We start from the raw sequence: 13,240 nt of genomic DNA, 5'->3' as shown, positions 1-13,240 counted from the left end.
CTCCAGTGGCAGGAGCCCACCCTGGGACAAGGGAGGCCTACGGGGAATTTATAATATGTGGTGTGTGGATCAATGCAAAAAGCAATTGCTTTTTAACAGTGGACTTTCTTGTTCCCAGTCTAGCCCTAAACAACAACTAAGGTGAAAGACACTGCCATTTACATGGTTGAAGAAGGGGAACTCCAAACACTCTGCCTTGTGTTTCAAAGCCAGCTGCTGTCAAGGACATCCCGTTTTCAGGATTACCTTTTGTGGCACACATGGTCTGACCGCCCAAGACCAGCTTTCTTCGCGGGGCAAATTGGAGACAGGCAATGTTTTTTGTTTTTTGTTTTTTAAATATGTTATTTATTTGACAGAGAGACATTTGACTGAGCCACCCAGGCGCCCCAAGGCAATGTTTTCAATATCGCTGCTACTGGGCTGTCCGCACAACTCTGAAAAGTCTGCCCACGGAGTCCGTTGGCTGGGCATGGCCGGCTGGCTGGGGTTGGCCAGGCCAGGAGCCAAACCCCAAGTAGCCTTTCCTGCGCCGAGTTTCCTGGAGTTCTGATTGCGTCCCAGAGGCCCCGACCCTTCCGGGATGGAGCATGAACTCACCCAGCAGCCCTGGGCATGCCACGGACTTGGCAGACGAGGCCCCGTTGAACTAGTGGGCCTGCTCCCGTGGTCAGGAGAACCGGGAAAGGCTGGCTTTCAAAGGAGCCAAACCACGGAGCTTGGGTTCCAACCCTTTGAAAGTCCTCCCTATAGCAAGGTAACCGTGGGCTGGTGATTCCACTGCCTGCTTCTGCCTCTGCAATCAAAAAGAAGAAAAATCCAGACCTGGGAAAGTAGTTGCTGTGAGCTAGAGTCCAGCCCAGAACGGCAGACACGCAGCCGTCTGTCTGGAGCAGGTGTTGATGTTTATTGACTGTCTGCAGACGGGGGCTACATCAGCGGCTCTGGGGGCAACCGACCATCAGCCTCAAAGGAAGGCCCAGAAATACCACGTTACCTGTGCTGAACATTCTTCAAACCCTAGCCTGTGCCAGGGCTTCAGCCTAAACCTCACAGTCCTACCAGACACAGCACAAATCCATCAGCCAACAGAAACATGAACCACCATCCAGCAGGGGTCCCCTGGTCCGGGGTTCTCAAGCAGAGGTGTGCCATACCCTCCTGGGGCCATTTGGAAATTTGGGGAGCAGAGTCTGGGTTGAGGGATGCGACTGGCATTTAGAGAGAAAGCAGCAGGGATGTGAACCCTCCAGCAATGCAGGAGACAATACCGCGCTGAGAATTGTCTTGCCCGTAGTGCCGACACCTGCCCTCGCTCAGCCCAAATTCACAGCCTTGTCTCCCTGGAATAAACATCACAGCCTCACACAGTGCCCTGCAGTGGTGGTGGGGGGGGGGGGGGACTCAATGGCAGTCATAGAGAGGTTGTTTCCTCGGGTGTGGTGCCCATGGTCAGCATCCCATCTGTGCATGTGGATAAGCACCTGCTCTTCCTTCACAGGCTTGTCACGAGGGGTCAGTGAGCTAATGTGTTTACAGGGCTGTGCTCGATAAGGAAAGCAATGGTCACTATTTAGGAACTGTTAGCCCAAGAATCTGGATCTGAACTTGTCGGTAGCAGACACAGTGGGGTCAAGTGGAATGAAGATTGATTGAATTCTAGAAAAATCTATCAAACCCCAGATCTACTTTTTTACCTGTAATGTCTTGGGCCAATCAGTTAGGCCAATCCAACTCTTCAGAGCTCCGTCCTTTTGCACCTGAGAATGTTCCTGAACATTCCTGAAATTAGGAACCGAGAGTGATTTGCCTGCTGTAAGGAGCAGTACAAAGTATCCCCCACACATGTCATCTACGGAGAAGCCTACACAGCTAGACAATCATCCCCATAGGTCGGTGTTTTCTTCTTCACTTAGGATGACATCATTTCCTCTGTGATTAAAAGTAATCAATGCAAAAACATACAGAAAGATGTTCCAGCTCACTAATAATAAAAGATGCATATTAAAATATCAAGAGACCATTTTTCATATAACACGTTGGCAAAGATTCAAAAGGCAAATGAGGCTCAGTGTTGGTGAGGGAAACAGTCTTCTTATATATAAACACTGTGGGCGGAAATATTAATTGATACAATATTTCTAGAAGACAATATGGCAAGACATACCAAAAATTATATGTATGTATGCATATATATATACACACACCCATATATATATATATAAAGGAAATAATTTAGTACTTACAAAATACTGTACAAAAATGTTTATTGCAACTTTCCTTCCAATGGATAAAAATTAGGAATGGCCTGAATGTTCTTTAACTGGAGTTCGGTTAAATAAATAATGCCACATCTATTTATTGGAATATAGGCAGTCATTACCAAACATAAAATAGAGCTATATGCAATCTCATGGAAAGATGTGTAGATGAGATCACTAAGCGGTAAATAGCCAATTATTGGACAGTAGTAACTATGGTACATCCCCATTGTGGTGCCAAAAAAAAATTATGACTACATTTCACATATCTGAAAGAAAACACACTAGATTCATTGGTTACCTAGGTGCTGGGGACAGAAAAGATTTTCAATTTATATCTGGAGGTGCATTATATCTAGAGGTATATTCTACCCAAATGCCAAGCAGTCAAAGGGTTAAAATTCAGGCCAAACCCTACACATAATTTTATGTTACAGCTTTATCCCAATTTTGATTAAGACTGCCATGAAATTTCAAGGGCTCTCATGGAATGCAGAAAGCCTATTTCTGGCCCATCAGCTTAGAGGGATGTCTGCTAACCCGTCACTTGACCATTTTTGTCACTGAGGAGACGGTCACTTTCAACTGAGGTAGATGAAAAGCAAAATGCTTCGAAGAGAGCATCTTACTTTTCTCTTTTTCTTCGTTCTTCTCGTACTCTCTGCTATGTCTGCATCAAGGATCGTGGATCACAGATGCTCTCCGTGATTTTGGCGTGTTTCCTCCTTTTGAACGTTAAGGTGGTAAAGCGGCCGTCCTATCCCTTGTTCATCCTCACAAAACACGCTGCCTTCTCAGATCAGGCTTTTTCTGGAGAGATTCGTGGCTTCAAGAAAAATAAACATTTCCAGTTAAAGCTGTTCTGAAAGGTTGTTTTGTGTAATGTCATGAATGGTATTACAACAAATAATTCCAAAAAATGAGACTTAAAGACAATCTAATTTTCTTTATCAACTGCTATCACAAATTACCCTAGACTTATACAACAAACATTTCTTTCTCACGGTTCTAGAGGCTGAAGACCAAGAGCGAGGTGCCAGCAGATCTTGGGTCTTAGAAGGTCCTCTTTTGGTTTGCAGACAGCAACCCCCCCTTGCAGTGTCCTCACTCAGCACCAAGAGAGAACTGGGGTGCTCATCCCAACATGAGGCCCCAACCTGGTGACCCCACGGACCTCCCAAAAGCCTCACCTCTAAATACCACCACACTGGGGGTCATGGTCTCTGTGTATAAATTTGGGGGGGGCAGAATGCAAACATTCAGGTCATAACACTAACTGACTTTTTTGTCTTGTTATTTTGTACATTTTCATAAAATTGCTGGTTCCCCAAAGGATATAAGAATATAATGTTTGTTTGTTTGTTTTCCCCCAAATCATCTAGCTAGCCTATTGTCTCCTACCCTGCACAGGAAGTGTCAGCTCTTCCCCTATTTATTTAACTATTGGAAAGTTTATAAATTCGTGCATACAATTAACAACTTTCATTTTCATGGTTACCGTAGCACTTGGCTCTTACGATAATAAATGCACATTTGTACTTCAACTGATCAATATTTCAACATAAAAAGCACAAAAGGGATTCCCACTCCAGGTTGCATCTAGAGGGCTTGCCTCTCTTGCAAAACAAGAGCATCACTATTAATAAATATGAATGCCACACCTTGTTCCTAGCACCACTGTTGTTGGGTTTAGAGACAACGCAATCCCCCAACCGCTGATCACACACAGGGTCGGGGATGCCAGAAATGACTTTGCAGTTGACATCTACTATCGGGCCTCCAAAGGCCAAGTCCAAAGCTGACACCAAATATCAGATTTGGACCAAATACCAAGGCCAGAGTTAGCCTTGAGCATATCTCAAACTTATTCTTATATTCATCTTATATTCATCAAATACTTACAAGAAGCAAGTATTTGTTTTATGAGTGAACAGACATTTTTCTTAAAATCAATGAGTTCCCCATCCCTGGGGAAGAAGATATGGGTAGGTAGCAATATTGGATTGAACCTCCCAATAGTTCCCAAACTTTTTGAATAGTGGTTGTTGTTTGATTGTTATTTGGTTGTGTAGACGATCTCAGGGCTTGCGGCCTCCCCTGAGATCACCACTGCTCAGAAGTTCCTCATGGGGACAGCTCTCTGCCCATCTCCACTGTCCCTCACTCCCAGGTGCTGCAGGGGCAGCTAGCTCGGCCAGACCAGACGATGTCTAGCCCCTGTGCCAAACTTTCTAGGACTTCTCTCGCTGACAGGGTAGAGCCTAATCCTTAAGGAGACAGTGAGCATCTCCCAAAAGATGGCCCCACCCTACGTTTCACAGGCCCCCTTCCCTCACCAACGATGCTCCCAGCACCCTGGACTCTGTTCCTCCCATTACCTTCCCCTCAGTGTTGTCCCCGGTGAACTTTACTTGTCCTTCATGATCTTGAGTCAACATCACCCCATTCACAAGGTCCTCTTCCACCCTGTTCCAGCAGAATTCATCTGTCCTCACAGCCAACATGAACAGAGGGCCCACCCCACTCTTCTGCAGATTCCTGAAAACAGGGACCACATCATGGCCACCTTCAAGACTCAGCCTCCTGCACATTTGTAGCAAATACATCCTTCCAGCAAACGGAAGGATCTCAGCAAATGTGGAAAGAAAGAATGAATGAATAAATGAATGAGCATAGACAATTAATCCCAGATCTTTGTGTGAATTTTACACCTACCCCTTCATAACAATATGATAATTCTGAATAGGCTGCCAAAGCCAGAGTTGGAAATCACTGGACCATTGGTTTTCAAACCTCATTCTCTGGAGATGGATGGCCATCATGGGAGCCAGAAACAGGGCACCCCACGTACCCACTGTGCACAGAGCAGAACCTCTGGGTTCCTTACCTCCAGGTTCACACATGTCCCTCCCAACCCTGCAGATGAAAAGAAGCACTATTCTGACTTCTTTCCCCACAGATTAGTATTGCCTGTTTGTAAACTTCATCTAAGTTGAATCCTCAGTATGTACTCTTTAGAGACCATCTCCTTTTATTTAATATTTGGAGTTTAGCCCATGCACTTGTACATTTTCTTAGTTTCTTGAAATAGCCAAATAGAACATCAATGAAGAAAAGAACTGGGGAAGCATAAAACCCAAAAGCATGCGAGGCATAGTATCAGTAGCTGAGTCTCAGGCAGTCTGTAGACCGTAAGCTTCCTGAAAGTGAAAATGATGTCCTCTTCATTTTTCGGTATTTCCAGCCATCCAAATTAAGCCAAGCTCATAATTGGGGCCGGCCACATTTTGGTTGAATTGAAAATGGTTAGACAGCGTAGACCATCTGGCCTTCAGGTTGCTGTGTGTTTTTTTTTTTTTTACCCACAACCCATTTGCACCCCCACCTCCCCCGTGCAATTCCCCCCACCCCACCCCGCTCCGGACCCTGCCCTTTGTCTTTCCCCTCCTCAGGCTGTGCACAGAGCGTGTCCCTGGTTTGGGCCCAGTTGCTTGCCTTTCCAGACACCAGCATGACTCACCCAGTGGAGAGAGAGAGCGAGGAGGAACAGGGATGAGTGGCACAAAGTGCTAGTCAGAAAACTCTTGGGAGAGGCTCCCTGGTCAGGCCAGCAGGGGAAAGAGCTGGAAGCAGCAAGCCTACATACCACGTTCAGACAGGAGACAGAGGCAGACCCAAAGGGGCCCCAGCCTGGGCTCTGGACCCGGGAGCCACAGAGCGCCCCCCCCTCAGCCCCGCTGCCATCTCCCTCTGAACCCCCATGACCTTCCCTCCTCCGTGTGCACCACGGCCAAGTTTAGAGCTCACCCCAGCTGCTGGGGCACACTGTCACTCCAGCTGTTACTGAGCAATGGATTCCTGTTGCCAAGATATGGATTTGGTTTTAATAACAGTTAGTGCAAACACTGTAAATTTACTGCTGTGAGAGAGAGTTTTTGAAAACGTCCACTCTGGCTATAATTTTTCAGCCGCGCCAGCTGTTTGTGCTCAGCTCATACCTGACATGGTGCTTTGAAATAGCAATCACTGTATTTATAAGAAGGCAAGGACTCATAAATATGTCACAAGTGGAATATACAACGCCATATTTCACCATTCTCTATTTTAAAATTGTGAGTTATGGCTGCAGAAATGCACACCCATTAAAGGTGATATGATGTATTTTCTGCCTTGTTCAGGAGTCCATCCATCATCGAGACAATAAAGAAAACCGCACTTACTTTTTTCCTGTCGTCTGTAATTTATGATCCCCAAAAAGCTGTAACCTTTTGGCAGGCTTTGCAGAAACCACTGCACTGTTAGCAACTAAATAACCTTTTATAAGGTTTTAAATGTGTTGCTACAGTCTCAATGCACTTGCTGTATTGATCCAGAAGATCTTGGGGAAAAAAAAAAAAAAAGAAAGAGAAAGAAAGGTAGGGGAGGAATGGAAGATGATCTATAACAAGATCGATAACGGCATATAGATTGTTGAAAGATGCTTCTAATGATTTTTGCCAGCCATCATCCTTCAGCATGCCACGCCCTATCTCTTAGGCTTTGGTCTGGGCTAGAATTGATTGACCTTGCTTTCCTGCTGCCTCCTCCCTCCCTCCCTCCCTTCTGCCGAGCGGTCAGACGGGGGGAAAAACAAAATGTATTGGCCGCCACCGGCAATCTGCAGAAAAGCTGAGAATCACAGAGCTGGACAGGGCCGGTAAGACTACCTCAGGACCCAGATAAGGAAACTGAGGCCCAGCAAGTGTCTGTGACTTGCCCAAGGTCAAAAGGCGATTTAAGAGCAAGGGCTCGGACTCGGGGATTCCTGGTTTTCAGGGCACCCTGTTCCCCAGTCGACCACTCCCCATCTCATGTTTGCCCCGCAGGAAGAGGGCGTGCAAGAAGCAGGTGGACGCATTTCTGATGAGTTTTGCAGACCCAATAAATCTGCGTCGCCATGAGGCGTAGTGGGAAGATGACAGGCCTGAGAATCAGATAAAACCGAACTGAATCTACATTCCCCGTCCCTCCCACTCCTGTGAGCAGTAACCAACCTGTCTGGGTCTCTGCTCTCCACCTGTAAGATGGCAACCACAGTCTACCTTGAAATGTGGCCGAGAAGATTAGATCTGGTGTCTGGGGGACACCAAGCACAAAGTAACTGGCCGACCTTCTGCCCTATCGCTGGCATTTTCTAGATTCTTCTTCCTTGCCCTTTGCTCCCCCCCTCATCCTCCAGGACAATAGCCACGGAAACTTCCAGGCAAGAGCCAGCTATGGAGGAAAGTAGGCCAATCTTCCCAAACAAAAAATCTCTGGTGCGTAGGCATTTCCTCACTCATCACAGATGAAGGCAGCCGAGGTGGATACAATTATTTCCTTCTCTCTACGCAGAGGCGGAGCCAAGCTCTGGAAAGTATGAAGACCAGGTCTGTGCAATTCCCTTTGGAGGAACCCACATGACGACAAGGATAATTGAGCTTTGAACACTCTATTCTTGGTAAGGAAAATCTGCAGGTTAAAAAAAAAAAAAATGCTCTTGTGAAGAAACTGAACTACACAGTGGGGGGTGGGCGGTTCTTGCAAGTATCCCTTCCAGAAAATTCTGCCTTCTTGAATTCAGGGCTCCCAGCTCTGAGGACATGCCTCTTTGGAGCAGAGGTTGACAAGCTAGAACCTGCAGGACAAATCTGGCTACAGCCTTTGTTTGTAAATAAAGTTTCAGGAGCCCAGAGCCACACCCATTCGATTATATAGATTATATATTGTCAAAGGCTGTTTTCAGCTACACCTGCCCAGGTGAGTCTTTCTGCCAGAAACCGTGAGGTATGCCACGCCTAACATCATTACTAACTAGCCCTTTCTGAAAGAAGTTACAAACCCCTTCTCTAGAGTCTACCCAACAAGGCCACGCGCCAGAGGGAGCTTCCCAGTAGAAGGCAATCAATAATTACAATCTGTAAGGCAACTTGCAGTTTACAAAATCTTTCACAAACATGATCTTGGGTAAATCACCCAGCACCTGTGAGATCACCTGTGAGATGGAGATTCTGATTTTCCCAATGGCTCAGAGGAATATCCTCAGACTCAGAGAAGAAAATAATTTGCCCAAGGTCATACAGAGAGACAGAGCTGGGAACTGAACCCAGGCTGGGCAGATCTAAGAGGCCAAGCTTCCTGACCATCCCACGGCCCTCTCCTTCACAATCTGCACACACCCTCTGCCGCCCAGTGTGACAGCTCACCAGCCAGTCCCCTGGGATGGTCACTTAGCACCCCCGGACCTTTTTCTCATATCCGGAAAAAGGAATCACTAGAATACTCATTTGGAAAGACGCTAAGGGACTTTCCAAAAACACAGGCACCCTGTGAAAGATTTCCTAGGGCAAATCCTATTTCCTTCACCCAGTCTGACACCTGTTCCACCCATGGACAGGCCATAGGAGAGACTAGCAAGACAGGTCTGAGGTGGGAAACAGGGGGAGAAGGAGCTCGCAATACAGGCCAGCCCGTAAGAGCAGAGCGCCCCTGGGTCCCACATCAGAGCATGGAGACAGCAAGAGCAGGCCCAAAGAGGCTGCCAAGCACATGCAAGGGTCGTGGGGGGGGGGGCAAGTGTTGCCCCTCACACCTGCAGGGAGCCTGGGTCAGGAGCAGGATAACAGAGCTAAGAGCCATCACCCCTCTGCCCCAGGTCCCACCATCTGTGTCAAAGTCTCTCTCGATTTCTTCCTGTGCTCTCCCAGAGCACCCCCCAAATCATTATTAACATTATAAATAAAAACGAGAGGCAAGTTATTAAATGTAAAATATGCAGAGTTCCTCCCAGAACTCGCTGGGCAGTTCATAAACGTGACGGCTTTATTTGGCTGCTGATCGAGGCAGCTGATGAAGCATCTCCCGGTCCTGGGCTAATTGAAGCTGTTAACGAAGTGGAGGGGAGAAAAGACTGTGGCTGCCTGCCGGGGACCAGACGGGCAGCCCTGGGCTGAGACGGAGCCTGCAGTCTCCACCGTGTTGCTGTGCCCGGCCACACCAGGGACCTGCGAATACCCAGAAAGGGAGCCCTTCGCTGCAGGGACACCTCCACTCCTCCCCTGAGCCCTCAGAATGTCCACCGGAGCCCGCTTGAAGAGCCAAGAGAAGTTCCTCCTTCTTACCTAGAGAAGAATCTTTTCCAATAAGATCTAGCTAAGGCTGATTTTTAGGACAACTTAGTGATTCTGGCCTGAGGATCCTTGTCCTCAAAACCCAGGCTGAGTGGAAACCACCCAAATGTCAACGCATCCGCAGATAAATGGTGACCGAGTTGTGGCAGCTCATAACAAGGAATGAAGCACTGACCCATGCCACCACATGGGTAATCCTCGAAAAGCCTGCACCAAATGAAAGAAGCTGGACTCGAAGTCACATACTGTGTGATTCCGTGTACAGAAAATATCCAGAATAGGTACATCTTCAGAGACAGAAAAGAGATTAGTGGTGCCAGGGGCTGGTGAAGGGGAGAACAGAGAGCAACTATTTAAAGAAGGTTTTAGGGGCACCTGCATGGCTCGGTTGGTTGAACATCTGCCTTTGGCTCCCATCGTGCTCGCTCTCTCTCTTAAATAAATACATAAAATCTTTTTTAAAAAAATAAATAATAAAATGAAGGTTTTATATCCATGAAGTTGGCTCCTCTTTATGGGTTTCAGATTTTTCAATATGGAAACTCAGTCGACACCTAGCTCCATGATCCTGGTTCCCTGTATGGACAGGGGTGACCAGTGGGCCTCCAGCTTTTACCTCTTCAACCCATCCGAGCATCAAAAACAACAGCCAGCCTTTTGTCCCACGTAGGGCAGGAGCAAGGGAGCCTATGGGAGAGAAGCTCAGTATGGCAGAGAGAAGGAGGGGTTTCAAGCCAAAAGAACTGGTTCTGCTATCGTCCAGCTGTAAGATCTTGAACAAGTTCCTTAAATTCTCTGGTCCTCAGCTTCCTCCTCTAAAAAACAGGGCTGGTGAGGCTGGTCTTGCCTTGTTCACGGATTTGTTGTGAGCATCAGAGATACCTTTATTATTATTGGTAACTCTTTAAAAATCAGGGGGACGCCTGGGTGGCTCAGTTGGTTGGACGACTGCCTTGGGCTCAGGTCATGATCCTGGAGTCCCGGGATGGAGTCCCGCATCGGGCTCCCAGCTCCACAGGGAGTCTGCTTCTCCCTCTGACCTTCTCCTCGCTCATGCTCTCTCTTGCTGTCTCTCTCTCAAATAAATAAATAAAATATTAAAAAAAAAAAAAAAACAGTGTACTGGGGACACTTGGGTGAGGAAATTACTTGGGCAGCTGACTCTTGGTTTCAACTTCAAGTCATGATCTCAGGGTCATGAAATCGAGTCCCATGTTGGGCTCGAGCTCAGCACTGAATCTGCTTCAGATCCTCTCTCCCTCTCTCTGCCCTTCCCACTCATACTCTTGCTCTCAAATAAATAAAAAACATTTTAAAAGCCCGTGTATTAACACAGAGATGTACTAAACAACTACCAAATCACTAGCAATTGAGCTAAGTAATGGAAAGCAAGTTGGGTGGGAACCAGATGGGGGAGAGAACAGGTTAAGACACAATGCCTGCCCTCCATATAGGAAGGCAAATCCAACACAGATGGCACCACTGGAAAGCAAAGAACAGTGACATCCAGTCTCAGGGGTGCGTTCCTGAAGGAAGCGTTGAGAACCCAGAGCCCTGGGTTCTAGGCAAGCTCTGCTCCCAACCCTAAGGGTCATTTGAGAATCACTTAAATATGTTGGTTTTAGTTTCCTCTTTTCTCCAATGAGAGAGTAAAAGTCCTCAAAGATCTGGCTTTCAAGCTGGATACTAAACAAAATTAAAAGAAAAAAGACAAACAGGAAATATATTTTTTAATACCTATGTCAGAAGACAGATGCTCTTAATATGTAAAGGGGCTTTATACAATCAATAGGAAAAAGATGAATACCCCAAAAGGAAAAAAAAAAAAAAAAAAACAAGTAAATAACGCATGACTTTGTGCAAAGATTTTCCTGTTAATTATCATAAAGAGAAATTGAAAACAGTCTAAAAGCCAGAGTTATAAGAATAGTTTTCATTTTAATCAGGCACAGTCATATTGCATAGTTAGTGATAATCATATTTTTCATAATATTTCATGATAAAGTGTTCATAATAAAAGAGGAAAAGAAGACTGAAACTTTCAGGATGCCAGTTTAATGTTTTGTTTTTCAAAAAAAAAAAAAAAGGACAGTTATAGAGAGATGATAAATAGTCTGGAAGAATATACACCAAAAGGTTAACAGTAGTTATCTCTGAGTGTAGGTTAATAATTTTATTTCTCCTTTATACTTTTATGTTTTTCTGAATTTCTATAATGAGCACATTATTTTCTAATTTAGAAAAAATACGTTTAATCTATGATGCAACAGAATAGCAAATTCAGGGTTTTACATTCAGCTCCATTAAAATTTTATTCTAGCACCAAAGTGATAAAACCTTCACTAAAATAAATTTTCAAAGGTTATTAAAAACGGCCTTTATTATTCTGTGACTGTTTCTCTGTAACAGCATCTATCTCACTTAACTGCTGATTAACCTGCCTCTATTCTCAACTATTCATAAAATTTCTTGAGGGCAGAAATCTAGTCAAATTTATTCATAGCATCAAATATGACATTAGATGCTCAATAAATGTTTGTTGAATAAATGGTAAGAATGGAGAGATCACTGGTCTGGAGGAAATTGTCCAAGAGGCCACAGAAAGTGAGGTGGGCCATGGGGTGCCTGGTGGCTCAGTCGGTTAAGTGAGGGACTCTTGGTTTCAGCTCAAAACATGATCTCAAGGTCGTGAGATCAAGCCCCACGTCCAGCTCTGTGCTCAGTGGGAATCTGCTTGAAATTCTCTCTCACCCTCTGCCTTTCTCCCCAACTCGCACTCTCTTTTTCTAAAATAAATAAATGAATCTTAAAAACACTAAAAAAATAAAACAAAGTTGTTTGTTTTTTTTTTTGACAGAGATCACAAGTAGGTATAGAGAGAGGAAGAAGCAGGCTCCCCGCTGAGCAGAGAGCCCAATATGGGGCTCGATCCCACGACCCTGGGATCATGACCTGAGCCAAAGGCAGAGGCTTTAACCCACTGAGCCACCCAGGTGCCCCTAAAACAAAGTTTAAAAAAAAAAAAAAAAGTGAGATGGGCCTTGAAGAATGGTAGCAGTGGAATGTTTATAAATCCATCCGTCTAGTCAGCAAGCCTACTGGGCCCCAGGCACGCTGCTGGACGCAGAGCCTGCTGAGTTAAATAGGACCCAGAGCCTCGCTGGGAGGAACTCACAGCTCAGGGATAGAGGCAGATGCATAAAAAAATGATGGGAATAGGGCACCTGGGTGGCTCAGTGGTTTAAATCCTGTGCCCCCACATGCTGGTCTGGGCGATCGTGTCCACCCCTATATGGAAAATGATCTTAACTCTGAGAAGGGGCGGTTCTTAAGCGGGGGAGCCCACATCCATGCTGTCCTCATCACTACGCCATCACCTCACGGTGAGAGAAAGGCAGGTGGAGAGAGGCTCTTCCTTTCACGGTTGGGTCTCTGATTCTGAGTGGGTTTACTCTATAAGGCGAGCTGGAGGAACTTCTCCCAGGCAGCCCTGAGAGCGCACCCAGACTCCTGCATACCAGGAAGGGGGTTTCCTCTGTCCCGGAAATGCATCCCTCAAGGTCTGCTCGGAGGCTGTGAGCCGGACCGCAGGGCTGGAGCACAGGCAAATGTGAATTAATGTGGTCTTCCAGCTGGGCTTCTCAGCAAGGTAACAAAATGTTGACATCAGCCTGAAAGTCAAATTAGGCTTTGCACTATGCAGTGTGACCCAAGGTGTTGACACCCTGGCTGTCTGCCTTCCGTGCTTCAGGAAAGCATGTGATTGGGAACAGAGCTCATGACTTCAACGGCTTCCCAGAACGCCCCTGGACAGCGAAGAACCCTCAGTGA

General features: G+C 46.1%; 1 long non-coding RNA gene across 3 annotated transcripts in view; it reads right to left on the bottom strand.

Annotated features, from left to right (window-relative positions):
- Positions 1-326: 326 nt before the first annotated feature.
- LOC106006441 overlaps positions 327-13,240 on the bottom strand; it is a 40,104-nt gene continuing 27,190 nt past the window's right edge. For 2 of the 3 annotated variants that reach the window (XR_006604084.1, XR_006604083.1), the window contains exons 3-5: positions 2,891-3,087; positions 1,698-1,782; positions 327-796 (exon numbers count right to left, since the gene is read on the bottom strand). This is a non-coding gene — a long non-coding RNA (uncharacterized LOC106006441). Of the gene's footprint in view, positions 797-1,697; positions 1,783-2,890; positions 3,088-4,639; positions 4,800-13,240 lie in introns of all 3 variants that reach the window. The other variant, XR_001180475.2, reaches the window with a different exon arrangement.

The sequence above is a fragment of the Mustela putorius genome, unplaced genomic scaffold, assembly GCF_011764305.1.
Source record: "Mustela putorius furo isolate JIRA1106 unplaced genomic scaffold, ASM1176430v1.1 tig00003976_pilon_pilon_pilon, whole genome shotgun sequence".
Taxonomy (NCBI): domain Eukaryota; kingdom Metazoa; phylum Chordata; class Mammalia; order Carnivora; family Mustelidae; genus Mustela; species Mustela putorius.
Note: the sequence above shows the minus strand (reverse complement) of the source record. Positions and strands in the feature narration are given on the sequence as shown.